We start from the raw sequence: 14,792 nt of genomic DNA, 5'->3' as shown, positions 1-14,792 counted from the left end.
TCTGTCACGAGAGTTTGCTTTCGCTCGCGAAGTAGTCCAGGTGAGGGTCTCACAGTGTTGCGCTCGCTGTTCATTAGCCTATGAGGTCTAGCCGCAGCCACGCCATTTGTTTTACACTCTGCCAGAATATCTGAATGTCACCTGTACGTTGTCATCTTGAGGCAATCAGCGACTCCCGTGAACACATGATGCTGGAATTTGGATGAAAACTGTGCACTTTTCAAAAGTAGGATGTATTTTAGGAAATGCTGCAAAAAATGCTGTCTATAGTTCAGCAAGTACTGAACGCTTCATGGTGTTCCCACAGTTCAGCCTTTGTCGGGTCAAGAAGTTCGGATATTTCGTCTCGGCCACCTCTCCAGGACTACCGTGGAGTCCAGAGTCGCAAAGAAATCAAGTACTCATGATAGAGGGCACAAAAAGCAGGAAGTTAAACAGTCTTGGGAGAACTTACTTTTTTTTACGGCTGATTTACACGACGCACTACAGCCTGCAAAATTCAACATTCACCCGCAGAAGCAATCGAACTGGTGCGAAATTATTTTAGAGCGCCAGCGTGAACGTTGGGACGAGAAAGACACAACACACCGCTTACTGACAACTTTAATGAAAGGAGAGCAGCGAAGCGAAATATATACATGGGTGGTGTCAGCGATGTGTTATGTGTCTCCCTATTCCCAGATTTCACGCTGGCTCTCTCAAATGCTTTCGCACCAACTAACCCGGAAGGATGCCATGGTGCGAAAGGGCTGCTTGCTTCACCGTGAAGGAACATCTACAGAGTCGATCACACTTGTCTAGAGCGCTCAAGCGGTGTGCTGCGGAGGAAGTGAAGTTAAATCTTATCGCAGCTGCTTTGCTGCGCTGGTGCGTGTGAGTTTCACATGAATATTAGCCTGCTCTCCACCGCAAGTATTATCAATGAAAGTCAATACCTGCTTTATAATTTCGCTTTTTTCCCACCGGACTGCACCGCTCGAGCGCTTTGGACGAGTGTGATAGACTATGCACTACTTTTTGTTTTGAATCCTAGTGCTGGTGGGTCCCACAGCAACAGGTTACTTGGCGTGGACCGGGTTCTATCTTCTATAGGTGTGGCAGTCGTACGCTCGCCTTTGGGCTCTTTGATTTTTAAAAAAGGACTTTGAAATACCTATTTATCGATCACGAGAAACGAGGACGCACGAGCGCTGTCGTCCAGCAAGAATTTTTCCTAAATGCGCAATAAGAGTGGATAAATAAACGTACGATGTCTAGACGTAATCGTTGACATTTACTCCAAATTTTTCTGCATTTTCTCTTTTCAGAATTCCGTGAACATTGCCTCGCCTGTCGCGGTCACTGTCCGGTAACACACGTTACGCAAGAGCACTATTTTGAGAGATGGCTCCGGCGGCGGCGCGCGGAGAGCAGGCGGTGGTAAAGAATCAACGCGCAGTGAGAAATGAAGGGAAGCTTACTGTGCACCCCGTAGGCTCCGTTTGTGAGAGTTACGAGCTATGTAAGACCATGTAAATTGATCGGGATGTTCATTGCGACCTGCTATATCACTGAATGTGTTGATTCGTCCCTACCCACCGCGGTGGCTCAGTGGCTTTGGCGTTCGGATGCCGATCCGAAGGTCGCGGATTAGGTCCCGTCTGTGGCGGCTGTATATCTGCGGAGGCGAAATACAAAAGCGCCCGTGTGCTGTGCAATGTCAGCGCACTTAAAAGAAACCCATGCAGGTGATCTATATTACTCCGGAGCCCTCCGCTACGGTGCCCCTCATTGCTAGTGTCTCAGCTTCAGGATGTTAAACCTCGCAGTTTACAATTTACAGTTTAATGCGTCGTTCCCAGGGGAAAATCAGGGCCGGCGAAATAATATTTCGCTCAGCTATAGCCGACGTGTAGCTTGATAGCTTTAGCGCCTACCGGGTGCAAAACGACGTTCAGGAGCTCTGTGCACGCTCGTCATGTTCAAAATTAGACTTTCATTGTTTATTGAAAACACACGATGAGTACCACACAAAAGTATTTTTCGTACAGAGATCACGTGACCAGGGGTGCACAAATTGAAAGTATAATCGCTGCCGTCCATCTCGATATTAACCAAAATCTATCACTTAAACTTTTCCCTCATTGCAGTTAGCGAGCACGTTGACGCTGAGGTGGTCGTATTTGCAGACTACTATTTTAGGTATAACCCTTGTATCACTCCTATGCTTCGAGATATCTGCCTGAAAAATTTCGAATCAAGCCGCCTGATTATGAAGGATGGCGCTGATTGACACGAAAACTCCTACCCGATGTGACGTAGCAGATGAATGTGGCGTTTTCTCAGTTTCACGAGCAGGAAGTGAAAGGGGAACAGTTATCATTTTAACCTGTCGCTCTGCACTGTTGGAAAGTGAAACGTAATACGCAACAGCTGCGTCACAACAGGAAGTACTTTTGAGCCAATTGTGACATTCCGTGTATGCTACGAGGATCCACGTTCGACGGCGCGGCGTAGACGGAGACCCGTGACAGCGGCATCATCAATTACCCAGCCATGCTCTTTGAGTGACGACCAGAAAAACCGGTCCCGCCGCCGCCCCGGGGAAACAGGCTTTATCCTCCCCAATTTCCGGTTACATTCCAGGACAATGGAGCTGTCAGCGGGCCAGAGCGCGCCGTACCACAGCCGACGCTATGCGATACAGCGAAGACGACATTCTTTCCCTCCCTCCCCTTTGTCGTGGGCTATCGCCGGGAAGGCACCCACAGCTTCCCAGAAGGGCCGCGACGGACACCTGTCATGGCGGACAGGCAGTACTCGCCAAGAATGTGGAGGGACAGGCGCCGGTGAATTGGCTCCGAGGAGAGAGCCTGTGTGTACTCTCACTTGAGAGAGAGTGGTGGCGTTTTTGTTGTTTATTTAGTTTGTATTGTTGACAGACTCTGGGGTCGAGGCTAAGCCCAGCCCAAGGGGTGGTCCCCATCTCGCATGTTATTTTGGATTGGAGAATTGATGCTTTGGGCGGGCCACTGGAAATGACCGCCCTTAGTCCTTTGTTAATCAAGTGCTTAAAAGCGCATGTAAACGGATGCAGTGCGGTCTGAGCTGGGGCTCCATGCTTGGCATGTGATGTGATGCTGCTTAGGCACTGGCCTGCCCGGTCGATGAGTGAAGTGGTGCAAAGTTTGTTCTTTTGTAGATTCAGTTCTGCTTTTTCCAGTTTGGCTCTCTGTATATGTATGTTGTAAAATTGTGCTCTGCTGTCATCATCTACAAGCTCGCCTCCGGTTCATCTTCCGGGCCGGGCGACACTGGAGGAAGGGTTTGTGAACCATCCTCGAAGAAACGGACGACTATTGAAATTCTACTGCAAGCACGCTCAGGACGACATCGTTCGCCAAGAGGGCCTTCAGCGCCGAAGCCCGTCGGCGTGCAGCTTCTGCCAGCAACCGCTCGAGCCCAACTCCGGAGCCACTCCATCGCCCCCCATGAAGTCGTCGGCACGTAAGCTCGGACGCCCCAGCCTCTGATGTATAATCTTAATCCTGTGTAATTATTGAATATACCTGTTTGTTTAAACTGAGCCATACGGTGTCTCTTTGCCTCTCCGTCCCGTGTGGACCTGCGCATTATGGGGGTCATCACACTGGTGTCAGAAGTGGGGTCTCAAAAGCAAATGTCCTCTGAATGCGGTGACATTCATGACTTCAAAATTGTAATCAAAAGGGAATCACGGGACTGATTGTGGGACTTTTACCCCCATTTGAGAGGCTTGAGGCACCGGAGGGCTTGAAAAAAAAAAATGTCTGTATTTGAGGGAGCTCCCACTCCACAGCCGTCGCTCGGAGCAAGCATGCTGGCATTAGGAAGCGTCATTCCGACGTTTACAGGAGATAAGACAGGGGTTCCAATCTGCGATTTCTTTTCCATGCTAGAAGAGATTGGGAAAATGGGGGGATGGTCCGATGCTCAAATGCTGGGAATGGCGAGGTGTAAGATGGCAGGAGCTGCTCATGATTTTGCATGGCGAGACGAAAAAGTAAAATCCACAAAATCATTTGCGGAATTTAAGAAGCTCGCGTTTGAGCATTTCGACACTGAACCACGTCACGTGCGGGTACAGAGGTTCCGTGACGCCGAACAGATGGTAGGGGAGGACGTGCGAACATTTGCGTCGCGGCTTCAGCGCCTAGCACGCGATACGTTAAGCAGGGAGGAGGAAGGAGACCAGCTAAGGAAGAAATACGCGGAGGAACTACTTAAAGAGGAAATGACCGCTTTGTTCGTGGCTGGTCTGCAAGACCCCGTGCGCCGGTTCGTGCTCTCGCGCAAGCCGAGCAATTTCGACCAAGCCGTGGAGGCCGCATTGGATGAGGAACGAAATGAGGCGTTAACGACAGCCGCAGCGAGAGTACGCGTCATAGAGAGAGAGGTGCTCAACCCTGAGGTTGCTCTCTTGACAGAGCGATTAGATCGCTTAGAACAGCTGCTATCTCAGCAGGTAGAACACCAGGTTGAAGCGCGCGCTCAACAGCGCTCATTCGCTGGAAACCGGAGACCGCCACAAAGCTACAGGCGCGGTATGCGAGATTTTGAAGAAATCGTATGCTTCGCTTGCCAGGGTCGCGGACACATCGCCAGGTTCTGCCAAAACGTGCGCCGTGGGGAGCCACAAAGAGAAGCAGGCGAGACATGCCCTAAGCAAGCCTACAGCGGGGCTCCAGATACCGAGTCAAAAAACTAGTTAGTCCTCCCCAGCCTGAGGAGCGTGGGGAGGGAGCAGTAGATGATGAGGTGGTGGTAGTTTGTGTGGCCGACGAGGCATGCCCTGTTGTGCGTTGCAAGTTAAATGGTTGTTGTATGGAATTGTTGATAGATACGGGGTCAAAGGTGACATTGCTTAAGGAGAGCAGTTTTAACACGCTTCGAAGGAAGGGGGACCGCGAGGTGTTGGAAGCGTCTGGTGGTATGGCAACCAAATTTGTAGGCATAACGGGGGATCCTCTTGGCATAAGTGGACTCTACCGGTTACACTTCTCTCTCGGCGGAATTGCATTGGAGCACCCCTGCTACGTATGCCCGGACACGGTGTCTCTGCCAAACGGAGTGTCAGGTATATTAGGGCAGGATTTTTTGAGAAAAGGAAAGGTAGTAGTCTCATTCTCTGAGGAAGAGGTTAATGCGGGCGGCTCAAAAGTTCCGTTTTTGAACAGGAGAGGGGCTGAGATTCGCATTACCGATATTGACACCCGTCAAACAGTGGGATCATTGGAGAAGGTATATTCGCGGGTTGCCGTCCGGCTGGTCGAGGAGGCGGTCGTCCTTCCTTGGTCGGAGCACATTTTGTACGCGTTTGTGCCTTCAGATGTAGAGAGCGGCGCCGTGGGAGTGCTTGAGCCGGTCGACTCTCTCAGCAATGGCCTGAAGGCAGCCGCGTGCCTCGTGACAGTTAATGACGCCCACAGAGTGCCCCTACGCGTGGTTAACTGTAGCCAGCAGCCACTGAGCCTTCCCAAGAACAAAACATTGGCTTTCTTCACCTCTGCGATAGAGCAACGTGAGCCCACCGATACGGTACTCGCAACTGTAGAGCATGCTAGTCCTTCGGCTGCTCCAAAGGTGTCGTTCGATCTTTCTCACGTAAATTCCAGGGAGAGGGAGGCTCTGGCTGGTTTGCTGAACGACTACTCGGAGGTATTCGCCGCGTCCAACCTGGATTTGGGCTGCTGTGGCGTTATAAAGCACAGGATAGAAACCGGCACTTCATCGCCCGTTTACCAGCGTGCGTACAGGATTCCTTACTCCCAACGTGAGGAGATGGAGCGGCAGGTGCAGGACCTGATTGATCGCGGCATTGTCGAACACTCAAAGTCACCCTGGGGAGCACCAGCACTATTGGTGGAAAAGCCAGATGGCTCGTATCGATTGGTAGTGGACTACCGCAAACTAAATGCCGTAACTCGCATCGATCCATACCCCATCCCCAATATACAGGAGACGCTTTCTCAGCTGGGCTCTGCCAGGTACTTCACGGTAGTGGACATGGCGGCGGGATTCTGGCAGATAGCAATGGATCCGGCAGATGCAGAGAAAACGGCATTCAACACGCCCTCAGGGCACTATGAATGGAAAAGAATGCCGATGGGTCTGGCCAACAGCCCTGCTGTCTGGCAGAGAACCGCTGATGTTATCCTGGCAGGTCTTCTGGGAAGGCTGTGCTTCGTGTATATGGATGACATTATCATATACAGTGACAGTTTTGATAACCATTTGCGCGGTATTGAGCAGGTTTTGGTGCGACTAAGAGCAGCGGGTCTCAAGCTGAAGCCCTCTAAGTGCCAATTCCTCAAAAACGAGGTGAAATACCTCGGGCACGTTGTTTCAGCTGACGGCGTGCGACCGGACCCTGAGAAACTAAGGTGTGTCTCGGATTTTCCATCCCCGACTAGCGTCCGCCAGGTCCGGCAGTTTCTCGGCCTGATCGGTTACTACCGAAGGCACATAGAGGAGTTCGCCAAGCTCGCTAAGCCGCTCACCGCCTTAACAGCCAAAAATGTCGCCTTTCGCTGGGACGAAAACGCGGAGAATGCTTTTGGGGCCCTGAAAAGGAAGCTAATGAGTGCACCGCTGTTGCGCCACCCGGATTTTAGTTTGCCCTTCGTTATGGCCACAGATGCGTCAAAGTTCGCAGTTGGTGCCGTGCTATCTCAGGTTATCGAGGGCAAAGAACATCCCGTTGCTTTTGCTAGCCGACAGCTGAGCCCCACAGAGCAAAAGTACGGAGCTACGGAAAGGGAGTGCCTCGCCGTTGTCTGGGCAGTAAAGCACTTCAGATGCTACCTTTACGGCCGCAAATTCAAGCTAGTCACAGACTGCCATCCTCTGAAATGGGTGATGAGTGTCAGGGACCCTAGCTCGCGACTCGCTAGATGGAATCTACACCTGCAGGAATACTGCTTTGAAGTTGAGCACAAGTCAGGAAAGACACATCTGAATGCTGATGCACTCAGCCGCACAGCTGCCGTGGCAGCTATAGATGAGTTTGTCCCCGTAGTCGACCCCGCCGAATTACGCACAGAGCAGTGCAAAGATCCTGACCTGAAGCGAATAATCGAAAGCTTAGAGGGCGCACCGTCTCACCCCGAACAGCTAGGTTATTTCATTGACAAAGACGGCACCCTGTGTCGGCGCACGAGGCCAACCAGGAAAGGGAGATTAGAGAAAACCGCTTGGGAGAGAGTCGTCATACCTCGGTCGTGGACAGAAAGGGTTCTTCGCGCGTTTCACGATGCGCCATGCGCCGGTCATTTTGGCGTAGCGAAGACACGCAGGCGTGTGGAGCGTTTGTACTTTTGGAGTGGCATGCGACAGGATGTTAGAGACTACTGTGCGAAGTGTCATTCCTGTCTCGAAAGAAAAACACCCAAGGGACGAAGACCAGCTCCAATTCAGCCGTTCCCTGAGGTTTCGGCTCCCTTCGAGCGGACAGGTATGGACATAATGGGCCCCTTGCCCACGACCACTTCCGGAAACAAGTACATTTTAGTATTTGTCGATCACCTTTCAAAATACGCGGAAGCGGTAGCACTCCCAGATCAGAAGGCAGACACGGTTGCAAGAGCATTTGTCGAACAGATCGTGCTCCGACATGGACCCCCGAGGCAACTCTTGACAGATCGGGGAACGAACTTCGTGTCGCAGCTAATGAGGAGAGTTTGCGAGCTGCTTAAGATCGCTAAGAAGCAGACAACACCGTACCATCCGGCTTGCAACGGCGCGGTGGAGCGACTGAACCAAACCGTGGCCGGGTTCCTGTCGCATTTTGTTTCGCGCGACCAGCGGGACTGGGACTTGTGGCTCCCGTATGCAATGTTTGCCTACAATTCCGCAGCACACGAGAGCACGGGCGAATCGCCATTCTTTCTTCTCTACGGCCGAGACCCGGACCAGCCTAGTGAAGTGCCAGAGGGCCCCCGTCGTGTCCCATACGCTTCACTGGACGACTATAAGGTTGAGCTAGAATCGCGCTTGCAAGTGGCGAGGGACATCGCAAAGGAGTCCTTAAAGAAAGCGGCAAAGCGCAGGAAGGAGGTGCACGATCGCAGTGCTAGAGACGCGCCGTTTGATGTGGGGGACAGCGTGTACATTGAAAACTGCCAAAGGCAGATTGGGCTAGCTCGTAAGTTCCAGACGAAGTGGAGAGGACCGTGCGAGGTTGTCGAGAAGCTTTCTCCGGTAAACTTCAGAGTCCGAGACGTGAACCGGCGTTTGATAAGGATACACGCAAATCGCCTCAAGTCGGCACCGGTTCAGTATTCACGAAATGAGGAAAGGGAAAGCGCGGATTTTGATGGGGACAGAAGTGAAGCGGAGCGCGCAGATAGTTCGCAAGAAACGCCCTCTCCTGCATTTGTTCGGCAGGCGCCAGAGGTGACGGCCGGAATGCCACCGGATTTACTTCATGCATTGCTAGAAGAAGAAGCGCGCGAGGTTGCCGCGCAGATAACGCCAGGAGAGGCTCCTGCCACGAGCCCTCGCGAGTCCCAAAGCAGACAAAGGGGCACAGACTTACTTAGTATGACTCATGAAGGCCGATATCCGCTGCGAAATCGGAAAGCTAAGTCGGACTGATGGCGTAAACAGAGCGGAGTTGTGAACTGGTTAGAATTGTGTAATGCCGCAGCTCATAACATTGCTATGTGCTTATGTGTTAAGTTATCGGAGTTGGTAGTTAAACCTTTCTGTCATTAAGTAACACCTGCACAGGAGAGCATGCGGAGCGCATGCAGAACCTGCCCTACTTCCTTTCGTTATCTATATTTTTTGTCTGTGCCGTGATCGTGCTAGAAGTGGGAGCTCCTTTGTAACTGTGGTAAATTTATTTCGTCCAGTTTGGACTAGAAAGGAGAGGCTTGGGTGCTGAGTTTCATGTTTATCTGTAAAAGAAGATCAGTGCTGCCCCTGGAGACGCCAGTATTGACAGCGGAGGCATATGGTGTTGTGCAGTGGTGTTGAGTGCAGCGAAAAGTGTTTTGTCGGACGCACTGTGCGAGGCGATTCAGAAAGACAAGGGGAGCTGCGTGGACTCAAATGTTCGGAGAACATTCTTCTGGAGGGTGAGCGAGTGTGACATTCCGTGTATGCTACGAGGATCCACGTTCGACGGCGCGGCGTAGACGGAGACCCGTGACAGCGGCATCATCAATTACCCAGCCATGCTCTTTGAGTGACGACCAGAAAAACCGGTCCCGCCGCCGCCCCGGGGAAACAGGCTTTATCCTCCCCAATTTCCGGTTACATTCCAGGACAATGGAGCTGTCAGCGGGCCAGAGCGCGCCGTACCACAGCCGACGCTATGCGATACAGCGAAGACGACATTCTTTCCCTCCCTCCCCTTTGTCGTGGGCTATCGCCGGGAAGGCACCCACAGCTTCCCAGAAGGGCCGCGACGGACACCTGTCATGGCGGACAGGCAGTACTCGCCAAGAATGTGGAGGGACAGGCGCCGGTGAATTGGCTCCGAGGAGAGAGCCTGTGTGTACTCTCACTTGAGAGAGAGTGGTGGCGTTTTTGTTGTTTATTTAGTTTGTATTGTTGACAGACTCTGGGGTCGAGGCTAAGCCCAGCCCAAGGGGTGGTCCCCATCTCGCATGTTATTTTGGATTGGAGAATTGATGCTTTGGGCGGGCCACTGGAAATGACCGCCCTTAGTCCTTTGTTAATCAAGTGCTTAAAAGCGCATGTAAACGGATGCAGTGCGGTCTGAGCTGGGGCTCCATGCTTGGCATGTGATGTGATGCTGCTTAGGCACTGGCCTGCCCGGTCGATGAGTGAAGTGGTGCAAAGTTTGTTCTTTTGTAGATTCAGTTCTGCTTTTTCCAGTTTGGCTCTCTGTATATGTATGTTGTAAAATTGTGCTCTGCAGTCATCATCTACAAGCTCGCCTCCGGTTCATCTTCCGGGCCGGGCGACACTGGAGGAAGGGTTTGTGAACCATCCTCGAAGAAACGGACGACTATTGAAATTCTACTGCAAGCACGCTCAGGACGACATCGTTCGCCAAGAGGGCCTTCAGCGCCGAAGCCCGTCGGCGTGCAGCTTCTGCCAGCAACCGCTCGAGCCCAACTCCGGAGCCACTCCATCGCCCCCCATGAAGTCGTCGGCACGTAAGCTCGGACGCCCCAGCCTCTGATGTATAATCTTAATCCTGTGTAATTATTGAATATACCTGTTTGTTTAAACTGAGCCATACGGTGTCTCTTTGCCTCTCCGTCCCGTGTGGACCTGCGCATTATGGGGGTCATCACACAATGCTCCCAGTTTTGTTTGCGCAACAGAGATTGAGTTGAAGATCTGAAGGCGGATATCTCGCAACACTGGCGAGCTGTGAGAAGTCAACCGAAAGGTATGGATTAGGGATGAGATCATCTATAATTTTCCGACATAAAATAATCCCAACTGCGGTGACTAAAAGAGGATGAGGAGGAAGAAAGGCGGGGAGGTTAACCGAGGGAATAAATAAGTTTGCTACCCTGCACTGGGGGAAAGAGATGAGGGGGTACAAACGTGAAGGAGGAAAGAGAGTTAAAGAAAATTGATGTCAATAGGCCCAAAGTATGCGGCAAAGTCATGGCCTATCGTGCAGTCCCGACGCTCTCAAGAAATGGAGCAATGATTGGCAAGCCTCCACCGCCGACTGTCCGAGAATCGTCTCCGTCAGCGGGCGTGGATCAAGACGCTCCAGCGCACGTCACAGGGACTGTCTTTCCGCACTATATGTGGGACAAGCACAAAAAATATGTTCTATGGGCTCGTCGCACGTGCAGATAGCACGTGCACAGTTATGTGCTGTGCCGATAACAAACGTGTTCATGAATTTGTGAATGCGGCACAAAGCCACAGACGGCACAAAACAGTTATTTCATGCCGTGGTAGGCCGGATGGAAGCCGGGGCTTCAGGTCAAGGGATTCTAGACGTGGGTTCGAAAACTGTCCGGAATTCCACGAGGCAAGCGTGTTCTTCCACCGCGTGCCTGAAGCCTGCCCGCTGCGTCCACCCTCGACATCGGGACCGATAAACAATCACCGTCGTGATGGGCAGTTCGCACGGCATAGCCCACACGATGATTGAAAGCGATGCCGCTGTGTCCTGGTAGGCATTGGTAGACAATATCGTGTCTTTTGTTGATAGCAGGGTTATCTAGCTCTCGTATTTCCGCGATCAGCTCTTCATCGGATCCACGAGCTGATTAGGCGATCGACGGCGGCAATTCTCCGCTTATTTTGTGTCCGTCTGGTTGGCATAACCTGCTTCTTCCAAGAAGGGCTTTCATGTACTGCTCGTCGTTTGTGGTTAAAATAATCCTGACAGCCGAATTCTGAACACTCTGGACGTCTCTACACTCGAGTGGCGTAAATTCTGCGCTGAATAACGTAACGATATTATTGATGCCCTGCTTCTCTTTTGAGAGTCATTCTAGTACTGTTTGATTCAGACGGGTGCGTACGAAATTGAAATGACCCTGTAATTACTCAACTTCTGCTGCTCACTCTTTATACAAGTAGATGTTGTCAATAACTAAACTTATACAGGACCAGCGTTGATGCGTTGGCAGTTTAAGTGGGAGTAAATTGCAGCTGGTTAGCTTTTATTTATGTTGAACCTGGAGGTACTTGCACAGCACCATTCGCTGAAAATTTGATGACGCCGCTTGGCAATGTATGAACAGTGTTTAATATCTTTTTTTTTCAAAAACGGCACCAGGAACTAGGTGATATCAAGCTGCTACAAGTGGGCACGCCAGCACTACACTCCCACATAAATGCCGCGGCAGTCACACACACCGAGAGAGATTATGCCATGCAATCTTCCTTTCGAGTGCTGTCGTTTGTCATCTTAATGCGGATTTGCGATGGCCGAATCCGTTGTGCTGGCGAGCTGAAAGCACGATGCAGACACGATGAGTTTCTATCTGACGCCCTTATCCGCCCGCGGATGGGCTTGCGGACGCATTTGCTATAATTACCGAGCCTCATTACGATGGCACGAAGCGCGCACTCAAACGTGACGCCGTAGGCAGCTGCTCTGGTGCCATAAACAAAGGGGCATGGCGCGCGCGGTTTTCTTTTGTGCGCCTGCCCCAAGGGGGGTACCGTGCTTGCATCCACCGTGCGGGCGAAATCTTACTAGCCACTTCAATGGAGCCTTCTCAAGAGAAACACTTGCGCACATTCGTAAACTGGAACATAAGACATTTCAGGTATAGCACACAAGAACGCGCGTTTTTAATGAGGGCGTTTGTCATAGAATGAAGAAAACACCGATAAATGGGATACGCCGAAACTATCTGCTGTCAGCGGAACGCTGATTTCTGTATGAAGAACGAGGGTCTCAGTAATCGCACTTACCCGTACAGTTTGTTATAGGGTACGTGATGAGTGTTTAAACATCCTGGCAGTTTATTGCGCACGGTTAGATGCGCTGTGCGTTTTCGCGAAAGAGTTTAAATTTGCTTACGTTCACCCCTTAGAGTGTTTATATGACATCAAAAAGAAACTATATGTAATACGTGCGTACCGCGTGCCAGGCGGATGCTTCATGAGGGACAAGAAAGAATGCCAACATTTGGCAAAGCTCGTCAACATGAATGATACAGAGGTCCACACTTTGTCATATACTGAAGCAGCTCGAGGTGTTCAGGGCTTTTTTAGTTGTTCATGACCCGAACCCGGTACTGCAATTCTCGGACCGGTCACAGATACCCGTCCTTCCTACTATACGCCAATTAGGGGGTACAGCATAATTATAACAGGCCACAGAATTTGCAATACCCAGTGGTTAATAAGCAAACGGAAAACGCACAGCCATAATGCAAAAATAAGCCAGAGATGCAATTCATGCTTAATATTGTAAAGCATGAAATAAATGTCATACCTACAATGTGGGTGAAATGAAATACTAGGAGCAAGAGCGACAAGTATGTGTACTTAAATTTACGGATATCAAGCAGCCAGACAAATTTACACGCAGGCATTTTTTTTTTGCGAAACTGTGTTGCCCAAACCTTTGGATGATTACAGTGGAATATAATTTTTATTGGAAAGTTCACTCAGGGCAGATAGTGAACAAAACTCGAACATTATCCACCCCGTATTGTGCAGCACGTGTACAGTACACTCAATGACATCTGAAAACCTACCGGCGTAGTCCCTGAGCAGTTCTATTTAATATACGCTGGCTGGAACGTGACTTAATCGTCACCAGGTCTGCTGCACGTAGTCATAGTCGTGCTGCTGGCGACAGTAGCACAAGATATGTTGCCAGTGAGTGAGGAATTCGAGAAAGTGCAGTGCAAGCGGTCCAGCAAATATATCAGCCTAGGAAGCGATGTCGTCACGCGACAGTGCACTGTTCATGCATTATCGTATACATCGACGTGTTCCATTCTTAATCCACTCTCAGAGTCGGCATAAGTGTCGTAAGCACGTTCTTCTGCCACCAAATGGCGTCTTACTCATATCCACCACGTTCAGTCCTTAGTCTGGCAGCTCATCGTTTGCCTTTAACTTGGTGTCAACTGCAAGGAGAAAAAGATATCTTTTTATCCCTTACGAGAGTTTTGTTCCGACGGCACGAATCCGTGGCCTCTATATTCCTAACACGTAAACTATACACATGACGCTATATAGTCAGACAATTCCGTGATGGACAAACAGAATTTCATCGCTTGACTAACAATGACTCAGTATAACTTTATACTTACTGACTCGCTGTTTACCGTTAGTATTTCTCATTACAAGTTTATCTGAGGCGTGCATGCATACATTGTCGCGTTGATTTTTGATTACTTCTGAGTTGCATACTGTTTTATAAGCAGTGTAATCATAATGCGCATAGAGAGTAACATTTGTTGTCTCACAGATGACATAAGAGCTATTGGTGTGACTGTGCATGAGGGGCATCTCAGACACTGAGAACTATAGCTAGCGCATCTCGGAAGCCGTTCAGTGTGCACCACTTCGAGGTATAGGTTCAATTTTACTGTGGTTTTCATCGTAGTCAGAATATTTTTTAGTGAAGGGGTGGACGCAATAAAGCTGTAGGTCCGTCGTTCAATGCCGCTTTTTTAGCCTGGTTATTCTTGCTACGCGTTTATACAGCTGTATACAATTTCTATATCATGGGTGGGGAGTCAAAAGACATACTGTTGTACAAAAGTGACATATGCGCAGAGTCTACAAAATATGCAGAACTTGTGATGCGTTCAAACACACAAATGCATCGATGCGCGCAAATAACATCCTTCATTGCCAAGTCCTTCTGAGTGTCCCTGTGTGCGTGGTGGAAAAAAATGTTCCCACCTGACCCATGACTCGCTCAGGATGCCTTAGGAAAGACCGGCTTTAACGATGAAGAGCGTTGAAAAAGTTGCAGAAGCATTTTTTACTTAAAAAAAAAAACACTTCTACCGTGCCCGTCGAGCAAACTTGCAAAAACAAAAAGTGATTTTTAACAGCCTTTTTTTTTCGTGTGCGGAAACGAGAGCTATTTGCGACGCAATAACTGTTCGTAAAAAACGTGGCTGCACCGCAGGGGTGTGTCTCTTGGTAACCGCGTGCTCACATTGTTCTTTAATTAACTGAGTCGGTGGTGGATTACCTTAGTAGAAATAGCGCAAACTTGTAAAGACTAGACAAGTTTTGGATTGGTACTGTTGATCAATAGCTTACTTATAAAAGAGTGTTAAAAGTCAGAGTTTGGTTCCTGAAAAACCTAGTTGGAGCGGCTATCTGGGAGGACAGCGTTAATG

The sequence above is a fragment of the Amblyomma americanum genome, chromosome 1 (genome assembly GCF_052857255.1).
Source record: "Amblyomma americanum isolate KBUSLIRL-KWMA chromosome 1, ASM5285725v1, whole genome shotgun sequence".
NCBI lineage: Eukaryota > Metazoa > Arthropoda > Arachnida > Ixodida > Ixodidae > Amblyomma > Amblyomma americanum.
This window is presented reverse-complemented; position numbering follows the sequence as displayed.